The sequence below is a fragment of the Pan troglodytes genome, chromosome 14 (assembly GCF_028858775.2).
Source record: "Pan troglodytes isolate AG18354 chromosome 14, NHGRI_mPanTro3-v2.0_pri, whole genome shotgun sequence".
Taxonomy (NCBI): Eukaryota; Metazoa; Chordata; class Mammalia; order Primates; family Hominidae; genus Pan; species Pan troglodytes.
The window spans coordinates 42,858,554-42,876,708 of record NC_072412.2 but is presented as its reverse complement, the minus strand read 5'-3'; the positions used below and the strand labels follow the sequence as shown (position 1 = coordinate 42,876,708).

The 18,155-nt window shown below is 42.4% G+C and overlaps 1 protein-coding gene across 15 annotated transcripts in view; it reads left to right on the top strand.

Annotated features, from left to right (window-relative positions):
• The first annotated feature begins 10,318 nt into the window (after positions 1-10,318).
• The window catches only part of ENOX1 (ecto-NOX disulfide-thiol exchanger 1), a 584,882-nt gene continuing 577,045 nt past the window's right edge, over positions 10,319-18,155 (top strand). For 6 of the 15 annotated variants that reach the window (XM_003954252.6, XM_054665246.2, XM_009440572.5 and 3 more), the window contains exon 1: positions 10,326-10,658. The gene's annotated coding sequence lies outside the window, so the exon portion shown is untranslated. Of the gene's footprint in view, positions 10,659-11,568; positions 11,685-13,330; positions 13,436-18,155 lie in introns of those variants that run through there. The other 9 variants (XM_054665230.2, XM_054665234.2, XM_054665232.2 and 6 more) reach the window with 8 other exon arrangements.

Below are 18,155 nucleotides of genomic sequence, written 5' to 3'. Positions count from 1 at the left end.
TCTCTCTCTCTCTCTCTCTCTCTCTCTCTCTCTTTCTCCACAATAAGAACAATATCTTTAACATTAACACAAGATCTTTTACTACAATAAGAACAAAATCTTGTTTCTCCTCTGATGGACTAGTAACTCCATTCTGGAATCTAAAATGTAGATTGTCTCACTGAAACAGCTGCTAAAAGCCAATTGTCATTACTTTACCCTTTCATTTTTTTCTCCTATAATTGTCACAGAACAAAACTACCAAAATGTGTCAGAATAAAACCACAATCTAGAGTTTCTATAGCATCAGAGAATCTTTTGACGAGAAGAGTACTTGATTGATCTTCAGTGTCTGGCTTTAGGAAGGACTGTGCATAAATACTTTGAAAAAAACTATAAAGATCTTCAGAGAAGACAATTCCATCTTCTTTCTTATTAACTCATGTTGGGTACAATCACTTTCATTGCCAGGAAACTCTTTATACTTTGATTAAATCCCTCATGCCACAGATTAAGAAACATAAATATACAGACTGAATCTCTAAATGTGAAAATTTGACTCATAGAATGTTTTAGATATGGGAAGAACTTGAATTCATTTATTTCAAACACTTGTGATTTTTATAATATGAAAGAAACTCACCAAATGTTTCTGGCTGGGTCATACGAAAGAGGCATCTCCTTAATGAGAGGACCTTTATGGTCTGGGGCTCGATCCACAGTTTTGCAGTTTTAAAAGTTGAGGAGCGGGCCAGGCACAGTGGCTCACACCTGTAATCCCAGCACTTTGGGAGGCTGAGGTGGGAGGATCACCTGAGGTCAGGAGTTCGAGACCAGCCTGGCCAATATGGTGAAACCCTGTCTCTATTAAAAATAAAAAAATTAGCCAGGCATGGTGGCATGCACCTGTAATCCCAGCTACTGGGGAGGCTGAGGCAGGAGAATCGCTTGAACCCAGGCAGTGCAGGTTGCAGTGAGCTGAAATTGTGCCACTGCACTCCAGCCTGGGCGACAGAGTGAGACTCTGTCTCAAATAAATAAATAAATAAAAATAAAATAAAAAATAAAAGTTGAGGAGTGGTCTAGCCCTGAGTGATGGAATCATTTTAACTAAAATCATAGGGAACTGATTTACAGCATGAGAATATGGTGTGACATGAGGGCTGGGGAGTTGAGCTGGAAGGAGGAAGGGCAGATGTATATATTTTCTGCTGGGCTGTTCTTGTACAGATATCAATGTGTCTGAAAAACAAGGTTCCAGTAGTAGTTTATTCATTTAGAATGCAGCTTAGATAAGGGAAGTTAGTAAAGAGAGAATTCATAATGAAACATAGATGTTCCAGAGTCTATGTAATAGGTTCTCTTTTGAGCAGATAAGAATCTACAGTCAGTCACACTGAGAGAAACAAGAAGAGCCAGCTGACATCTTGAAGAAGCACAGAGGAACCACACAGGTGACCTCCGTGGTCTGTTTGGTAGAGAAGGAAGGTAAATTCTACATACCCCTGGTATCCCTTGGGGGTCAGTGAAAGTGGTTATATCCAAAATCAGTTAATAAGGTAGGTATGTCAATGTTAGGGAAGAAGGGAATGCTTCACATTGTCTCATTTCATCTTCATAAAAAGTCCTAAGAGATAGGTATTAAATAATCTCTATTTTCAGATGAGGATATCAAGGTTACAAAGTTTACCCAAGTTCACTTCTGATAGACCCATGATTCAAATCCAGCTCAATCTGATGGTAAATCTCATAATACTTTTACTTTTCCATGCTTGCCTATCTTTCCATTAAATATTAATATTTATTCTGATGATTCTGATTTGTGAATATTAAGTTAAAGGAACAACATACTTTATTTTAGTAGAACTGCCACCAAAGTAGTTACATTTAAAAATGTTTTGATACTTATTTTCATTTTTAATCCTTCTGGTCAAATATGGTTGTATAATATTCAAGACTGGTTTCTGATGATGCAGTCAAAGGAAATAAAAGTGGAGAGCCTCCATCTCTTTGGACTTTATCTAAGCCAGATATCACATATGAGGCGCATTCTGCGTCCACTCAACTCTCACAAACTTGGTTCTGGACCCCTGGCCTCATCCTCTCAGTTCCAGAGTTTCTGTTTCTGCTCTCACCTCATTTTTCAGATTTAATGCTATAAACTTGACATCTCTGAATAAAGACTTCAGTACCTCCTCCTGCCCAAGGTCACTTTTCAGCCCAAGGTGGACCTATGCAAATACATCTACAGCACCTAGCACACAAAAGAATCAAGATAAGTGCCCCTGTGCAATTAGTTCACCTTTCCAGTGCTAAAATTCTCTAATTTGTTAAACATGATGACTCTCTCTTCATTGATTAATGCTAGAGACAATATACCCATTCTTTGATTCTTCTTTTGCAATTTAGCACTTACCAAAACTTTTCAGGGTATATTGTTATACCATGTATAGAGTTTCCAAGATACAGCTTGTCTTATGAATGTCCCATTTTATTATCTCATTGTTTTCTGAGAAAAGACTTGCACATGAATTGTACTTAGAACTTTCATAATTTACAATATAGTGTGTATATTCTACAGAGAACTTCTATAGATAATTAATCCCACCTCGTGTTCTCTCCCTCCCCTTCCTTCCTTTCTTCTTCCACCAGTTCTCTAGCTTTCATTTTAAGAGTGGCACTAGAATTCTGTCTCAGATTTGCAGAATGGGATGGGCTGGGATTGAAGCTCTTTTACTTTGGGAACCCATATCCCTCTATACAACTAGCAAATTGGCAAAATTATAAACACTGTTAGACTTTTTATTAATAATGATACCTTCCTGGGTAAACTAGTGTGCATACTGAACTGCAGAAGTAGGAAATTCTATTGGAATTTTAGCTATCATTTGCATTAATTGTTAAGGATTGTTTATAGATTCTTCAAAGCAAAATAAAACAAACTTTCCAAAATTTGCCTGCAGCAATGTACATAAAACATGAATTCAAATAATTCACCACCTCTGGGCCAAGCTTCTGCAGAGGCAGTATGTAGATGGTCACTCCAGTGAACACTCTGGTTACTTATTGAAATCAAGAATCTTTTCTGCTCTGAGGGAATGCAGTACCAAATCCAAGGTTAGCACTGGACCTCGTTTTGTGGGTAGAGGTTAAGTAATGCAAAGCACCCACAGAATGGCCAGAGGCCAAGGGCAGGGCTTGTGACTCCAGAACACATCAGCATCAGCACAAGGTGAGATTAAGTTTTTAAAGGGCCATTAAAAGTATTAATTATTAGAAGTGTTAAAAGTGGGAAATATAAAAAGAAGTTTCAATGATGACCAGTGAAAATCCTGTTTTAAAGGACTTGCTGAGCAAAGAGCCTATCTTGGAAAGAAGGTGTAGGAAAGGAAAAGAAACACATTTGAGCCTTTTTGTGAAAGTGTTTTAACTGTTTGTTTCTAAAATGGTAACATTAAAAATGGCTGAATCTTGACTTGAACGACTTTTTTTTTTTTTTTTTTTTTGAGATAGAGTCTTGCTGTCCCCCGGGCTGAAGTGTAATGGCTTGATCTTGGCTCACTGCAACCTCTGCCTCTCGGGTTCAAGCGATTCTCCTGCCTCAGCCTCCCTAGTAGCTGGGATTACAGGCACATGCCACCATGCCCAGCTAATTTTTTGTATTTTTCGTAGAGACAGGGGTTTCACCATGTTGGTCAGGCTGTTCTCGAACTCCTGACCTCAAGTGATCCGCCTGCCTCGGCCTCCCAAAGTGCTGGGATTACAGACGTGAGCCACCATGCCTGGCCAACCTGAATGACTTTTAAGTAGAACAAATATATGCAAAGAAAATGTCTGGAAGGGTATACACCAAAATAGTAATCATACTTGGTCCCTGAGGGGCAATACTACTTACTGCATTTTTTTTTTTTTTGGAAACAGAGTTTCGCTGTGTTGCTTAGGCTGGAGTGCAGCGGCACGATCTCAGCTCATTGCAACCTCCGCCTCCCAGGTGCAAGCGATTCTCCTGCCCCAGCCTCCCAAGTAGCTGAGATTGCAGGCGCCCACCATCACACCTGGCTAATTTTTTATGTTTTTAGTAGAGACAGGGTTTTGCCATATTGCCCACGCTGGTCTCGAACTCCTGAGCTCAGGCAATCCACTCTCCATAGCCTCCCAAAGTGCTAGGATTACAGGCGTGAACCACCGCGCCTGGCCAATCTTTTTCTTTATACATTTTTGTATTGCCTATTTTTTCTCCATAAGCACACACACTACTTTTACAATTGGGATGTGGTGGGGAAGAGAGGACAGTGAACTATTTTTGTTTAAAAGAGAGACATTTTCACAGTTGGTATTAATCTGTAAAATGAATGTTCGCATAGTTAAATTAGCAGGGCAAAGCACCACTGGGGAGGCAGAATATGTGTGACAGAAACAAAACAGAGACTAATTAAAAACAAATGAACCCAAAGCTTGGGTTTTGTAACAGCAGCAGAATTTATAGAATTACAGCACCTCTAGAATTATGGAATCCACAATTTCCTGCATGTGTCAGTTTCTGCCAACTTTTGGTTGTCTGTGGTTTTCTTAAAATATCCTTGGAAGGGACTCCCAGGAAATCAGCTCAGTTCAACATTATAATAAAGATTTAAAATTTCTACAGGAGCTTCCTATTCATGACTGTGTTCCAATTTTCTGCCACACACTTTTGATTTAGATCCAAGGTCTACAAAGATTTACTGAATTCCTACAACACAACAAAGGGACTCTTTCTCATGTTACTTAATGTAACTTGATGTTACTTGATGTAAGCTTCTTAAGAAACTGATGAGGTAGGTGTTATTATCCACATTTCCCAGACGGGGGCAAGTGAAGCTCGGAAAGTGTGGTGCCCAATCTCACACAGCAAGTTGTTGCCTGGGCTGGGATTTGAACTCAGATCTTATGATTCAGTATCCTGTGTTATTTTAATGCTGTGCTAAGACCATCTCTTGAAAAATCAAAAGATAGCACTAACAGTCCTAGCTTCCCCACATGAAGCCTCTGGGGCCCATTGGGAGGCAGGTTATATAAAGCATTCAATACATGGATGGTTGGGCTTCAAACAGCTCTAATTAAGTAAATGGCCTTATGTCAATTCACTCTATAAGAGCTTTTTAACTCTTCATAATTGTGTCAGGAATTGAGTGAAGAAGTTGTGTTTTTAAAAACTACATTAAAAATAATTCTGTGTTAATAAGTGGAAAGAAATTGAGAAAGTGAAAATTTTAAAAATTGTAAGGAGAGTAATAATAAAATGTTAAAATTATGCAAGAAGAGACTTCTGGGTTTTTGTAGACGTAGAAATTTCAAAATACTGTTCATGGGTTGCCCTATAAATTCTTGGATGGGTTAAATATAAGCTCTAGCATATTCTAACTTATTCCAGTCTGCCCAGTGATCCCAGGGAAAGGTAATCCACAGCTGCCATTGCCCACATGGTCTATCTCTCCTTGTCAACTTCTTCATGTCCTCAATCTAAAATTCATGCTACAGCAATAGACTAGCTTTTTACATTATATATGGTGTGATCATCTAAATGATTGCTACTAGGGAATATGAATATGAAAATATGCATATATACATTGGCCACTGATAATCAATTATTACCCAAGTGGTTTATTTATTTAACAAATAGCTTTATTAAGTCCTACTGGTAATTCAAATTGAAGTTTGTTGCACCTGGTCAAGTGATAAATTACGCTTATGTTCACTTTTTTTGTCCTCAAGAATAATGATTACTACACTATAGGCTCCCTAAAGGAATAGATAGATCGTATTTTATACTTTATTGGTAACAAACACAGCTTGAAGAACAGAACTGATTATGAAGTAGGTACTCAATAAATACTTGTTCAGTTTACTGATTTGCTTATGCATCTTCTTGGTGTTGACAATCAAATAAATTATTAGATTAAAAATAGAAGTGAGATTAGTAAATCTACCAATTCTTTTCCCTTTAGCCATAAAATGTCATGGTGCAATTAATCTATATTAGGCAGTAGCTCTTAATGTGAGCTTCAGAGGAAGTTCCCTTAACTCCCTGAAATTTTATTTAAACATTTTTTACACATTAATAGGTTCATTTTCCTGAAGAAAGGATCCATAGCTTTCTTCAGTTTCTTGGAAATACACAGCTCCATAAACTGTTAGAACCACTGATACCAAGTATATCTACCTGCACCCCAAATGTCAGCAATGATGACTAAGAAAGAAAACCGGTCTTCTTTTGCTTAGTATAAACTATAACATTTTTTTCTCGATTTTTTTTACCTTCCTAAAGATGTCTGATCTCCAGTCAGAATTAAGTTTTCCTAAATAGTATGTGGAATAAGGCAATGTTTAAAGACATGGATACAAATAGGATGACTTGAGGCTGCTTCTTGTTCCTATACTATACTCTGGACTGAGTTGGTACTTTCTTTCCAGGTGCAGGTCAAGGTGTTTTGTTTTTTTTTTTAAAATCATTTAAAACTCTAATGGACTAAGTGATCTGGGACCTAATTATGAGGGAAATGACCTGTATCCTTATGTGTGCTCACAGCTACTAAAATCAACAGCATTTCAGCTAACGGTCCCTGCCTTCTCACTTCAGAGGATTTGGGGCAATGGGCTCCTAGAATGAGGAGTTGACTTTGGAATTCACGGTACATCTCACAGTCTAAATGCATCAGTCTTTAAAGGTAGAAAGCTTTTTTTTTTTTTTTTTTTAGTTTAGACTGACAAAACAGTTGTGATCAAATAAGTTTAGAGTGTTTCTCCACAGGCCCCACACCTTCACCATCCTGTGTTTTTAAGTTAATGATTGACTAGTTTACTGCACTGCTGCAAACTGAAAAAAACAGTTATGTTAAGGAACATTCCCTTTAGGAAGAAAAATAGAACTTTTACAAATATGCTATTGATTTTAAATCCGGCTGATAATAACATATAAAAATGAACCTCTCAGCTGTACATTTTATTATTACCTAGTACTTAAGTAGCAGAAGGAGCTATGGGGATGATAGCATATAACCCTATTTGCTCCTCCAAACTTTTATGTTTAAGTTGGTCAGAAACCTATATATCTATGTTGTTATTCTTTCTATTACCTTTTAACATACATTAACTTATTTAAGTTAACATACATTATTTTTAAGTTAACATACATTAAGCTTGCGATATGCCTACATTCTTATTTTTAAGTGCTGGCTTCTTACATTTATTTTTACGAAGACAAGACTGTCCCCTTTGGTGGTCATCAGAGAAGTTACAGCTTTATTAACTTTCTTCCACCCACCAAGTAAGACAAGCACTTGGGAAGCTGTTGAAACTGCAGGGATTTCAACCTTCTGAAGGTTCACTGAAAATCACCTCGCAAAAAGCAGATTAATAGGAGAAAAGACATACAAAACTTATTTTCATGTGCATAATCCAAGGGAATTGCAGGAGAATGATTGCCCAATAACCCAGTGGGGTACACAGATGCTCATATACCCTTCTTCATAGGGGAAGAATAGAAAGGGAAATGTGGATGATTTTAAGGGGGATAGTAAAGAATTTTTAGTGGAATTCAATGAGCTTGGTGAACATAAAATGGCCTGGGATAAAGTCTGTTGGGCCCGCAGAGGAGTGTGACAAAAGTATGACCAATGTGTTGACAGGCTTCAATCTTTCTTCCTACGACGTGAGTTAGATTAATAAAGACTCAGGGAAGGCAAGTGCGTTCTTCTTTGGCAGATCTGGTTTCTAGGCAGATGAAAGACCTTCAGAGAACAATTTCATCCTGTGCTTTGGGTGAGACAGAAGACTGAGAGACAGGAGGCAGAGAGAGGGTCAGAGAGACTTTGAGGCTGCTTCTTCAGTCCAGCATGTCAAAGTGCCATATTTTCCGGTATTAGTTTCTGAGCCCAACAAAACCCTAAAAGCAACTTTCTAAGGAAAATGAAGCTTTAAAATTGTTTTGGAAAATTCTGACTCATACCCATTCTATAGGTTGGCTGTCAAGGGTCCATTTTCGGTATCAGAGTTTTTCTGCTTCTTTTGCAAGTTTTAGAGCTTCCTTTCAAGTGAGAAATTTAAGTAAGCTTCCAACCTAATAAAAAAGCTCCAATATCACAACACATGTCTTCTAAGAAGATTGTCAATTGAGTGAAGGTAGATAAATCAGTTAAAGGGACCCCCACTAAAGACACACGGCACCCAAATAAATCCATTTTAATTTTCACTTTATTTCAGTTATATTTCACAGCTGTGGTATCATGAGTGGAGAGAGAAGCAGCTCATAGGTGAGCCTGAGTTCAAAGGAATTGAAATTTAGCATGAAATGCAAAATTGAAGACTTCTGCTTCTAAGACGATGATTGTAGAAATACCGAGGTTGAAGGATGTGGACTTGGTGCTACACCACACAGCAGAATTAGCAGTCTGGGGTGACCCTGCATGTATTGGTCAGTGTCCATGAACACTACTCTTTACAGGAGAAAAATGCGTACCTGATAAGCTATTAGAAATGTGTATTTCTGGCCTGGCGCGGTGGCTCATGCCTGTAATCCCAGCACTTTGGGAGGCCGAGGCAGGCGGATCACTTGAGGTCAGGAGTTGGAGACCAGTCTGGAAAACATGGTGAAACTCTGTCTCTACTAGAAACTAAAAAAAAAAAAAAAAAAAAAAAAAAAAAAAAAAAAATTTGCCGAGCGTGGTGGCCGGCGCCTGTAATCCCAGCTACTAGGAGGCTGAGGCAGGAGAATTCGCTTGAACCCGGGAGGCAGAGGTTGCAGTGAGCCGAGATCGCGCCACTGCACTCCAGCCTGGGTGACAGAGCGAGGTTCCTTCTCAAAAAACAAAAAACAAAACAAAAGTGTATTTCTCTTAAAACTGTTTTCCTCATCCTTCTGCTCTAGAAGGGACAGTATAAACTGCTCGTGAACGCTGACTTTCACATTTTGAGAGGTTAGGTTCTGAGCTTTGGCCCCCTCACACCCAGGGCATCCCACTGGGGTCCCTGCAGAGTGCTTCTACATGCATCCTTTGTTAAGGGTGCACAATGGATAAGTATTATTTTCTTTCTTTGCATTGGGGTTCTGACCGCCAGGGGGGAAAATAGCCACACACAGGGAAATGGCATAAGTTAAAATCAGGCAAGCCTAGTGGGGTGGTAATGGCTTTCCCAGCATCCGAGTCTTTGCCTTCAGGTTACGTGAAGCTAGAAAACAATGTCATTCATTCAACATTTACAGGGAACTCACAAAGTACAGAGTACTATGCTAAGCACTGGAGGGCATGCAAAAGTGTGCAAAACACAATCCCTGCCCTGAGGATTCCTGCCAGAAAGGGTATTTCAAGTATTACCCAGACCTTACGACCCTTGAAGAAATGCTTGTGTGAATAAAATCCCACGCAGAATTTAAAATAAGCAAGGAAAAGTATACTACTAGGACAATATATCTGTTAAGAGGCAGAGAATATAAATGTGCTTTAAACATTTATTTCTAAAGTATTACAATGTAGTTGGGATGGAGGATCGGGGGATGTGGGTGTGTGGGGGGAGGTGGTGGGAGCGGTTCTTGGACGAGCCTGACTCTAAGGAGGCACTGCTTAGATGCCTGCAAAGCTAAGTTGAATCCTAACAAAGAGGAGGCCGGCATTCTTACCTGGGAAGTGGATAACTTTGAGAAAAAGTAGCCTCCAAGGAGGAAAAAAAGGCAACATGTCACCTGGGGTTAGGATCCCCTCACCCTTACCAACCTGAATGCCGACCGCACCCCGGCAGAGCCACTCTGGGCCGCACACCCCGCATCATCTGCCCAGGCCACGCGGCCCAATTCCACCGTCTGCCCCAAGCCCACAATCCTGGAACACGCCCGCTCCAGCCTGGAGTCGGCCACGTGCGCCCGGGTTCTCCTCTTGGCCCTTCAGCTGGCCCGGCGCCTCCAAGGTCGCCGTAGCAACCGTGCGGTCCCTCTCTCGGTTTCCCCGCTCCCAGTAGAGCAGTCCCGACCGCGGCGGCGGTGGCGGGAGTGAGCGGCCTCGGCCCCTCCCGAGAGGGGGCAGCGCGACCGTGGGCTGCGGGCGCCGCCTCTGCTGCATCGGTGGCAGCGCGCTCCGCTCGGCTCTGCCGGGCTGGGATCCGGAGCCCTAGCGCGCCTCGCTGACTTCCCCTCCTCCTCTGCTGCCGCCCCGTGGGCAGCTTCTCCAAGCGAGACGCGCGTTCGATCCTCCTTCCCCGCGTTTACGGATTTCCGGGGACGCAGAATTTTGCCTCGGTCCCTACGAGCATCTCTCGGCCTCTCTCCCCCTCCCCTCGCGACTCCCCCACCCCGTGGGCGCGCGCGCACCCATACACTCACACTCGCAGGCGCGCGTGCGCACGCCCGCGCGCCTCCAGCCGCGGAGTCTCCAGCGCCCCTCAGCAGATCCCCGCTCTCCCGGGCGCCGCTACTCACACAGGCTTCCAGCCGCCACGGGGCGTCCTCTGTCTGCTGCAGCAGCGGCGGCGGCGGCGGCGGCAGCAGAGGGAACGGCGACTGCAGCCCGGCCGCGTCTCCCAGCTCCGTGCCCGGGACAGAGTCCGGGAGAAGCAAAGGAGGAGGAGGACGCCGAGGCTAGGAGGAGCCGCGCCGCGCCCGGCGCCCCACTCCGCGCAGCGGGTTGCCTCCGCTCCCCATACGGCGGCTCCAGGTAAGCAGCTCCGGGGCCCGCAGCATCCCTGGGGCGTCCGGGCTCCGAGCCGGGGTCCTCTGGTCTCGCCCCCGCCACGGCACCTGGATCTAGACTGAGAGGGGAGTGGGCGAGGGGGGAGGGGAGTGGAGCTAGAGGTGAGGCTGGTGAGGAGGGGTGCGTGGACGCGTGGGGGCTTCGGTGCAGCCCCCACACCCTTCCCCGCCGTGCCCCGTCTCAAGCTCCCTCACTTTTACGAGCCCGGGGGTGCCCAGCGCCCCAGACAGCTGTTCCCCGCTCTCCCCTCCGCCCGCCAGCCAGTGTCAGCTCCGGGCTCCGCGCCCGCCGCGCGCCAGTCACCTCCCCTGCACCTTGGACAGCGCACCCCGCACCCGTCTCCCCCGGCGGGCGTCGCCCCCGGGACCTGGTCCTGCCCACACAGTGCTCCCGCTGCCCTCTTCTTTCAGGTTTTCACCCTCCCGCTCTGCATCCCTTCTCCTCCAGCCTTGGCGGACTCCGCTCTGCTGCGGGCCGGAAACTTTCCTCCCCGCCTCGTCTGCGCTGGGTACTATTGTTATTTGTGACTGTCCCCTCTCGCGGGGAGCTCGGACACCTTGGACAGGTCTTCGTCGGCGGGAGCGCGCCCTGCCTGGCCCAGCGCGAGGTAAAGGAGGCACTGGGGCAGCCGGACTCGGCCGCTGCCAGGGTGCACAGCCCGCGCCTCGGCCGCTGGACGCCGGCCGCCTCCCCGCCTCTCCGGACCCGACACGTGCGAGCCTCCCACGGACGCGGCCCCTCCCAGACCACCCCACGTCCTCCCCCTGCACGGCCACAGCCACCCCATAGGTTGGACACCCGGGGCTCGCGGGTCCTGATTGGCTGAAGGCGTAACCCCGCCCTCTTTCGGAGGGGGGTGGTTCTGGAGTGTTGTGGTTGTCATCCCGCGGCGAGCGCATGGGGAAAGTGGGGTCGACAGGTGGGCAAGCCCAGCTCTGTGGAATCTCTGCGTCTCACTGTATAGCCACTGAGCCACGCTTCTTCACCCAGGTACACTCCTGCTTCTCTCCTTTTCTCTCCCTCAATCTTTCACTGCTGTAACATTACATGAAAAAAACTGGCTTTGTGATCCTAATTTTGTTAAGATTGCATTTGTTTGGTGGTAGCAATTTTTAAAAGCAGACCCAGGAGAATGCAGGAAATACGTGCGTATGGAGAGGTTCCTGGCCAACTGGGCTGCAGATTTGAGTCTGGTAGTTTGGAGAAAGTAATGAAGGGTGCTTAAGGGATCTGAAGAGGGTGGAGAAAGTGGGAAGGAAATTGATTTCCTGGAGGAGAGACGCAGGTGAGCGAGCTTGGAAAGCTGAGCTGGTGGGCCCTCTCGAGAGGTGGATGCGTGCTGTTGGAGACGGCTTTGTCAAGCAAAGTGGTAATATTGGCTGGTACTTAGTTTATGGTTAACACACTCTGCTTTTGTTTTACTAGCGTTGCCACTTTGATAGAGACTTTATATTAATAATGTCTATTCATGTAATGGATATTGCTCATTCCAGTTTCTTGTAATATACAGATTTGAAAGTGATAATGAGTTTGAAAAAGTGAAAGCCCTCTTGGAGGAGATGCGTTAAATAGTTAAAGTGCTTTCGGAATATTGTGAGGGAAGACAGATGAGCACTGCATAAAATGCAGATTGTTCTGGCATTATTTAGAGTCTTTGAAGAAATATATGTGTACGTATAAATGATACTGATTTCTCTTCATTTCAAAGAGTGATTGCCTCTAGCATTTTCCAGCTTTAATTCCTTCAGGCTGTTTTGATGTTGTGTCTGTACATCTAAGAATATTGTAATTCTTATCTTTAGAAGCCTTGTCAATGTGAAACAAACAGCAACTGATGCAAGTTAATGTTGACAACTTTATATTGAGTACACTGTGTGTTATTTTATTTGTAAGCTAGTGAAATATGCAAGAGTAACATAGCATGACTGTTGTTCCCCAGGGACCCATATCAAAACAAAGTGGGGAATCACATGAGGCTATTCCGGGGAGAACAATTCAATTATTTTTAAGATGAATAAAATTTAAGATTCTTGGTTGTAAACAGCAACACTCTTTGAATTATCTTTGTACACATTGGTAGCATATGATAGTAAAACAACATATTAAATGTATGACATGATTCTAAAGTAGATGGTAAAGGCTTTCCATTATTATTGTTTTTATATAAGTAGACAGAATTGCTTTTCTGACTGGAGGACCTCCTATTCAAGAAACAGGATTTGATATATGTGACAAATTGGAAATTATTGCTATTGTTAAGAAAATAATTCTGTGTTTTTATTTCTCTAGTACATACCTTGATTTCCCTAAGGGATTTAGTTTCAAGTTGTGGGCCTATTAAATGTAGATGGGTTTGTATGTAGGAGAATGTATATAATCACATATGCATACATGCAAAATATTTGTATGTATATCAGCACACAGTTGTATATTTATACACATAATTTTAGGGTACATTCAGTGTATTTATTCGTATATATGTTATTGTCATCCTTAGAATTTTTTCTCATTTCTTTTTGTCCAAAAGGTGGCCCTGTTTTAAACCGTAGAAAGCATTATCACCGGTAGAATTGGCCAATAGATCATGGAAACAGACAATAGTATTTTGTTGCCTGGCAACCACCTACTGTGAATGAAAAACAAAGCAGTGACAGCTGCTTCCACATCCTGATACTCACACTGTAGCTCAGGCATTGCAACCCTCCAAATGAGACAGATCCACTAAGTTTCATTTGAGTAAGGTGAAGCTGTTTCTTTCTTTTGGATGTTTTTTAAGGAATATTAAATGTTTTATTATAATAAGAATTATTGTGGGATGAAATGAAGCATCTAACCTCAATTGCCCTCTTAAGCCTAGTATAAACTGAAAAATGCAAGATTGGGAGGATTGTTTAGATCCTTCTCATTCTTCCCTTTTTACTCATTAAACATCGTAAGCAAATTTTCTGCTGCTACCAGGTGCTCTTAGGATATTACAAAAACCTGAGTTTTCTATAATACCTAAATAGATGGCAGGATTTTCCTGCTAGGAATGAAGTAGAGACTGAGGCTCTAGCCTGACCCTTTAATATTAAGGAACACTGAGGCATAGTGAGATTATGTGACACAACTCTGGTGACAGACCCAGTCTCAGGATGTCTTCCCCTGGGTCACACTTGACCATTTCCCCCTCATTTCTCTCCTTGATTATTCTTTCTTTGTTTTTTATTTACATAACATTTGCAACCAAGATTTTTATCTTAATAAAAACCTTATATTGTAATTTCTAATATTGTACTTAGAAAATACACTAGCATTTGAGAGTAAAAAATCAACATTGACACGCTAGGCTAGATTGTGGTCTTAGATGCATTGTGTATAATATATTGTGCCTTCAATCTCTAAAAGTCCTATGATTCCTGCCTGTTTCCCTAAACTGGGAAGCCCAGTCCCTTGCTTTGGTAGTTGTCTATAGCTTTGGGCAGTCTTTAATAATCTCTTATTCTGTGTGAATTTTCAACAGGGATGAGACTCAAGATTGTATTGGTCAGTTTGTATACCTGTACATTATAGCTAATTAATCAATCACTCATTACAATCTCCTATCCTACAAAGCAATGGACATACTGTTGGTGTAGTGATCTGGGCTCTTTAAGGTTCGTGGGGTGCCTGTGTCCCTGCATAATATTTGTTTCAGTCTTTTATCAAAGCCATCTTGCCAAAGGTGTTACCTAATGCCTGTTAGTGGAAGATGAGTCATCTGTCTCTGAGAGAGGTGATAGTGCAGATTGTTTCTTAATGCTAAAATGATAATGAATGGATTATAGGATGGAAAACTTGGATCATATATGCATTATTAGTCATTTCTTCTAAACTTAGGAAATATATATTGTGTGTAATACATTTTGAGGTTCCGTGTGCTATTTTAAATAATCTGTATTCCATTGTTTATTATTTATGACAAAAGTAAGCATTTAACTTTAATATAACTCCTTAAGTAGAAAACCTTGACATTGACTGATTGGAGAAACAATGTAGTGACAGTATTAAGTACCATTAAAGAGGCCTTTTCACCAGAAAAGACGTACTTTAGTAGATTTGTAGAGGGGTATAAATGGATTTACAGCATGTTAAACCTAGTTTTAGAAGCCTGCTATTAACTTGTTCTAGCTAGAAGGATTTTCCAAAGGAATAATAATTTGGCATATTTCAAGTGAACTTCACTTTAAAAAAATCTATTTTCCACTGTCTGGATATAATTTGTCTAGGAGAAGTACTTGTTTCAGATCCACTAGGATTAATCTGAATTTAAAGGTTATGTTTCTTAAAATTTTCTAAACTATTTCTGCATCCACTTGCATAGTGTGATGTTAAATATTCTTTAGTTCATACATTTAATTTAACCAACTGGAATCTTGAGATTTAATTAACTTCCCTCTCCTATTTTCATGTGCAATATAATTTGTGTGTATGTGCAAACACACACAATACTTATATTTTTTTCTTTTTGTCACTTTTCATTCCTATGATAGAATATCAGAGGGCCTGATTTGTGTTTCTTTCATACACTAAAGAGCTTTAAACAAGAGATATTTATGTTTTCAATTTTTTTATGTCAGCTTCTGCTATTATAACCTGTAAACTCTTACCCACCCAAATGGGATGATTGCTAAAAATAAGCAAACAAATAAATATATAAGCAGCATTCTGTTTGCCACCCTCCAGGATAGCCAGGAAGGCATATTTTCTCACTCTTAGGTACACATATACTTCCACATACACATAGAGTTTAAGGTCCTACAGACCCTTATTTAAATAGTGGACAAGGCCGGGCGCGGTGGCTCACGCCTGTAATCCCAGCACTTTGAGAGGTCGAGGCGGGCAGTTCACCTGATGTCGGGAGTTCAAGACCAGCCTGACCAACATGGAGAAACCCCGTCTCTACAAAAATACAAAATTAACCAGGATGGTGGTGCATGCCTGTAATCCCAGCTACTCGGGGTGCTGAGGCAGGAGAATCACTTGAACCCGGGAGGCAGAGGTTGCAGTGAGCCAAGATTGCGCCATTGCACTCCAGCCTGGGCAACAAGGGCGAAACTCCATCTAAAAAAAAAAAATAGTGGACAAAAGTAGTATTTGATTGGGAGAACTGTGTATGGTAGTTTTTCAAGTAAAAATAATGTATTCAGATTTTTAGAAATGTAGCAGCATAGGAAGAATTCATTTGAATTACTCCCTCTGGAAAATTTTCATATTTACACTGTCAACATAACCCCCAGCACTGAGAACAGTGCCCGGTACCTACGACATATAGCCTGGCATATGGCAGACACTAAGTATATATTTTGTGGAATTAATGCATCATCTCTCCCTCTTTGTGTAATGCTGCAAATATTTCAAGCTTCATTTGTGTGGATAGTAAAAGTTTAGAGAATGGAGAAGAAATTACTGTAATTTCTAATTGTTTCTGGCACTGCATATTTTAAGCCAAAATAGCCAACTTAGCCAGTGATATTTTGGAATATATTTCTTGTCAGTATAGAAAGTAATGCCAGGGCTATTTATTTTCCACAAATACAGCCATCCTAAGTATGGAATAGCCCTTTAATAGCCCACAGCAGCATAACAAAGGTTATGGCAGCAAGTCCAAAGGAATACTTTGTTTAGTTGGTGCTGGAGGGTAAAGTTTGCTGGCCCCAGTGTAATTATCCAGACTGGAATGTGACCAAGGTGCTGTGTTAACATCTCTAACAGTGGGAGAAAAGCCACAGGTGAGGTCTGTAATGACTTCAGTGGCCAAAGCCTTTGCTCTGGTCTCATTTGCAAGAGAGTACCTTGAGCATCTCGAAAGCCCCAGAAGCCATTGTGGATGTAAGGGATAGAGCCCAGAGTTACCATCTGGATCCCAAGTACCACATTTCTAGTCACTGGAAGAAGTCATAATTCCAGGTGTTTGTGCCATTGAAATAAAACTTTCTTCTTTATCCTGTTGAATCTTTGTGAGGGAGGAGGTAGTGTCCCTGAAGACAACCCTGACAGAATCACAGGATAGGTAGTCTTTCATACCTCCAGTTCCTTTTACAGTGAGTGCCCTTTACCTTTCTACCACTGCCCAGGTGTTTATCTCCTTTGTAGGGTTTTATTCACATCTGTGTATCAGCACATCTTTGTTAAAGTGTAAAAGCTGATAAAAGGTTAAAGTACTTTTCTGGAGGGATTCCTGAGTGTCTTGCATATATTAGGTGCTCAATATGTATTTGCTTAGTTTTAATAGTGGAATTTTACCTACTATTTTAATACATAGGGAAGATTTTTTTTTTTGTCCAGGGAACCTTTCAATACCACTTAAATAATATCATACTATGTATTTCTTTGGGGATTATTTCTTTAATAAACATTTGTTGGGCATTTACCATATAAATGGTACTGTATTTGGCTTTGGGGATCATACAGATTTTTTTTTTTTTTTGAGGCAGAGTCTCGCTCTGTCGCCCAGGCTGGAGTGCAGTGGCACCATCTCGGCTCACTGCAAGCTCTGCCTCCCGGGTTCACGCCATTCTCCTGCCTCAGTATCCCGAGTAGCTGGGACTACAGGTGCTTGCCACCATGCCCAGCTAATTTTTTGTATTTGCTTTTTAGTAGAGACGGGGTTTCACTGTGTTGGCCAGGATGGTCTCGATCTCCTGACTTCGTGATCTGCCCGCCTTGGCCTCCCAAAATGCTGGGATTACAGGTGTGAGCCACCACGCCCGGCCTCATGCAGATTCCTAAGGCACAGTTGCTCCTCATGGAAGAGAACATGCTGCTTGCAGGGAAGTGCACAGATTCAATGTGTTCTGGCAAGTGGACTGTGCATGGAGGTTGGTATGGAGAGCAGGGCAGAAGACACAGACCATGGAGGACCTGGTAGAGTCCACCAAAGATTTTGGACTTAATAATGTTGTCAGTGTTTTTCAAATCTGTCTGTTCATAGGAAGCCCATGATGTGTTTGTCACAATACTGATTTCCAGATCCCACCCAAGACCCACTGAATGGACATCTTCAGGGATGTGGCCTGGTGCAGCAGACATAGTCAGTTTGCTACTCATGCCCTGACACTCCCTGCTTCAGGATGCAGTTCTGCAAGTACCTCCTATTCCCCACCTGGGGTTTCTCTCCCGTGTGTGGGGAAGCTTAGTAGTGCAGCACAGTTAATGGCCTCAGGAATAGACCTCAGCCAGTGACATGAGAGAGTTGGGTAACATGCTAGCATCCTCAGTTACCCACAGTCATAGCCAGCTAGACAACCTGTGCTTTAAAAATGGCTGTCTCCCTTCTCCATTCCTCTACCAGTACTTCCTAGGATCCCCTCCCCAAATAAATAACTTGTACTTAAATTCTGTCACAAGGTTGGCTTCTTCAACGTAAGAAATGGAAGAATCTGCTTTTTTTTTTTTTTTTTTAAATAACGAGGCAAGTTTGGGAGACCTGGCCTCAGGTGA